Raw genomic sequence first — 3,973 nt, forward strand, 5'->3', positions numbered from 1 at the left:
TCAACCCACATCCCCAAGATTCTGAAACTTCTACAGGACTTCTTCAATGGGAAAGAACTGAATGAGAGCATCAACCCTGATGAGGCTGTTGCTTATGGTGCAGCTGTCCAGGCAGCCATTCTATCTGGAGACAAATCTGAAAATGTTCAAGACTTGCTGCTGTTGGATGTCACTCCTCTTTCCCTTGGAATTGAAACTACTGGTGGAGTCATGACTGTCCTCATCAAGCACAACACCACCATTCCCACCAAGCAGACGCAGATGCAGACCTTCACAACCTACTCTGACAACCAGCTCAGTGTACTCATTCAGGTTTATGAAGGTGAGCGCGCCATGACCAAGGATAACAACTTGCTTGGCAAGTTTGAACTCACAGGCAAACCTCTTTCCCCCCATGGTGTTCCTCAGATTGAAGTCACTTTTGATAATGATGCCAATGGCATCCTCAATGTCTCTCCTGTGGGTAAGAGCACAGGAAAAGAGAACAAGATTACCATCACTAATGACAAGGGCCATTTGAGCCCTTGAGGGAGACATTGAACGCATGGTTCAGGAAGCAGAGAAGTACAAAACTGAAGATGAGAAGCAGCGGGGTAAGGTGTCTTCGAAGAATTCTCTTGAATCCTATGCTTTCAACGTGAAAGCTACTGTTGAGGATGAGAAACTTCAAGGATAAGAACCGGACTGCAGAGAAGGAAGAATCTGAACATCAGCAGAAGGAGCTGGAAAAAGTCTGCAACCCCATCATTACCAAGCTGTACCAGAGTGCAGGAGGCATGCTAGGAGGAATGCCTGGGGGCTTCCCTGGTGGTGGAGCTCCTCCATCTGGTGGCGCCTCCTCTGGGTCCACCATTGAAGAGGTTGATTAAGTCAGCCTAGCATAGGTTTAGCATTGTTCCACAAAACACTGAAGGACCCAAATTTGTAGCAAATTCCATGGCAGTTTTAAAGTTGAGCTGCTAGAGCAAACTGGGCATTCTTGATACTTGAACATGGAATGAGCGCACAGGGAAGGGAAATAACATTGCACTTTACAAGCACTGTATTATAAGTGGAAAATACAATGTCTTAAATAAAACTGTATTTAAAATTGGCACCATAAAAAAGGGGGCAATTCATAAATATTAGTTATGTAAACATGCTACCTGTTAAATAATAACAAACTCTATTAGTTATTTGTTTTTTTATTTTTTTTATTTTTATTTTTTGGCTGCATTGGGCCTTTGTCGCTGCATGTGAGCTCTCTCTAGTTGTGGAGAGCAGGGGCCACTCCTCGCTGCGGTGCGCGGGCCTCTCACTGCAGCGGCCTCCCTCGTTGCGGAGCATGGGCTCCAGGTGCCCAGGCTTCAGTAGTTGTGGCACGCGGGCCCAGCAGCTGTGGCTTGCGGGCTCCAGAGCGCAGGCTCAGCAGTTGTGGAGCACGGGCCCAGCTACTCCACGGCACGTGGGATCCTCCCGGATCAGGGCTCGAACCCGTGTCCCCTGAACTGGCAGGCGGATTCCCAACCACTGCACCACCAAAGAAGCCCTAGTTATTTGTTATTAAAGGATCAGGATAACCTCCTTTACCTAAAGTCAACTATTTAAAGATATGAATCACCTCTACAGAAATACCTTCAGGGAACAACTAGATTAGTGTCTGATTGAAAAACTAGCCAAGTGGACACATAAAACTCACCATCACCGACATGCGGTGAATAAAAAAATAAAAAAGCCTTAACAGAGCTGAAATAACAAGTCAGCAAGTTTGAACACTGAGGCCTCTGCAGAGTGGCAAGGGTGACTCTAGGAGCAAAGGAGTGTTTTCTAGATACACAATGTAATTTTAAGAAAGGCAGATCTACCTTGGGATTGGTTTTAAAAAGAGAGTTGCATTTGAGAATTTCATATACTATATCTCTGGTGAGGTATTAACAAGAACAACAGAAGCAGACAGCACTGACTAGCTTCTCATTACGCTGTGCCCTGTGCTAAGCATAACCTCATTTAGTCTCACAACCCCTGTGGGTTAAGATCACTAGTGCTTCCTTTTACCACTGAGGAAACCAAAGCATAGAGGGGCCAACTCTTGTCTAGTAAACTAACATGTGTTGAATACCTGTGACGTGGTAGACACATCGCTGGGGCTTTGCATTACTCTGTGTTTAGTAACCAGAAAGGAATGGATTCAAATACAGGTTTTTCCACTCAAAGCCCATATTTGTTCCACCGCTTGGTAGAATATCAACAATCACTTTTCACTCAGCAGGCTCCTAACAGACAAGAGGAAGAATTAATACCAAGTGATGATGGGAGGGCAAGGGTATTGCTTATTTGTAACTGGCCAGACAAGAGAGAGGGCAGGTCACTGTGTCAGCTTTCAGGTTACCAAAAATAAACAGAGAATTAAGAAGTGAGCAGTGTGGCTGGCCCCTGAGTAGGGATTTGTATAATGAGCATAATGTGTGTCTGTGTGTGCGCCAGCATGCGAGCGTGCATATACACACAGTATCGCTTAAGTGAACAATAGGCATCCTCTCACACTACTGCTTTACTAGATAGAATTTAAGTACAGTACAGTATAGTGGTCCCACTTACCTGCAGGGGATACATTCCAAGACCCCCAGTGGATGCCTGAAACAGCGGATAGCACCCAACCATATTTTACTGTGTATTTTCCTATACATACCTATGATCAAGTTTATTTATAAATTAGGCACAGTAAGAGATTAACAACAATAACTAATAATAAAATAGAAAAATACATAATATACTGTAATAAAAGTTGTGTGAATGTGGTCTCTCTCTCAAAATATTTGAGTGTACAAATTTAAGGCTATTTCCATCTTAACTAAGTACTCATCATGCATCGTGGCTATAACTTTTGCATTTTGAGGTGTGACAGCAAAACTGGCATGAATTTCTCTTCCCTTCTTCACAATTTCATGGATAGAAGCTTCTTTTTTATTTTAATTTTATTTATTTATTTTTGGCCGTGTCAGGTCTTAGTTGTGGCATGTGGGACCTTTGTTGAGGCATGCGGGATCCTTCTTTGAGACGCTCAGGCTTCTCTCTAGTTCTGGCATGCAGGTTTTCTCTTCTCTAGTCGTGGCATGCAGGATCCAGGGCGCATGAGCTCTGTAGTTTATGGCACACAGGCTCTAGTTGAGGCACACGAGCTCAGTAGTTGTGGCACGCAGGCTTAGTTGCTCCACGGCATGTGGGGTCTTAGTTCCCTGACCAGGGATCGAATCTGCGTCCCCTGCATATTAAAGCAGATTCTTTACCACTGGACCACCAGGGAAGTCCCAAGAAAATTCATTCTTACAGCAGATCTTAGCAACCTCCGCAAACAATTTTTTTTTCTTTCCTTATTAAGGTTAGAACTTGCACCTTTTCACTTAGAGGAAGCACTTTACTATGGCTTCTCCTCGGCTTATTTGAATTGCCAGCATCACTACTCTTGAGGCCATTATTTTGTAAAATAATGATGACTTGAACACAAGTACTTGGATACCAAAAATAAGTGGAGAACTAAGGAGTATGCAGTGTATCCCCTGAGGAGGATTTGTGTGACAGTCCATCCGATAACCAAGATGGCTACTAAGTGACCAACAGGCAGGATATACTGGATAAAGGGGTGATTCTTGTCTGGGTGGGATGGATAAGGACAGTGCGAGATATCATCACACTACTAAGAACAGCACACAATTTAAAACTTACGAATCATTTATTTCTGGTACTTTCCATTCAATATTTTCAGACCTTGGTTGACCAAACCTGGTAACTGAAACTGCAGAAAGAGAAACCACAAATAAGAGGGGACTACAATAGCTAATACATGACAGAGGAGTGATAATAACAATAATAATAGAGGAATAATTTTTAACTGTAATGTCAAAACACATAGGTTTTCCATATTCTTTCATGGAATGTACCACATGTATTGTTACTAATAATAAAGTGCTAAAACTTAATTGAATAATTTAGTTTT

The 3,973-nt window shown here is 42.9% G+C and overlaps 1 pseudogene; it reads left to right on the forward strand.

Annotated features, from left to right (window-relative positions):
* The first annotated feature begins 409 nt into the window (after positions 1 to 409).
* Positions 410 to 869, forward strand: LOC132428094 (heat shock cognate 71 kDa protein-like; annotated as a pseudogene).
* Positions 870 to 3,973: the final 3,104 nt, after the last annotated feature.

Source organism: Delphinus delphis, chromosome 7, assembly GCF_949987515.2.
Source record: "Delphinus delphis chromosome 7, mDelDel1.2, whole genome shotgun sequence".
NCBI lineage: Eukaryota > Metazoa > Chordata > Mammalia > Artiodactyla > Delphinidae > Delphinus > Delphinus delphis.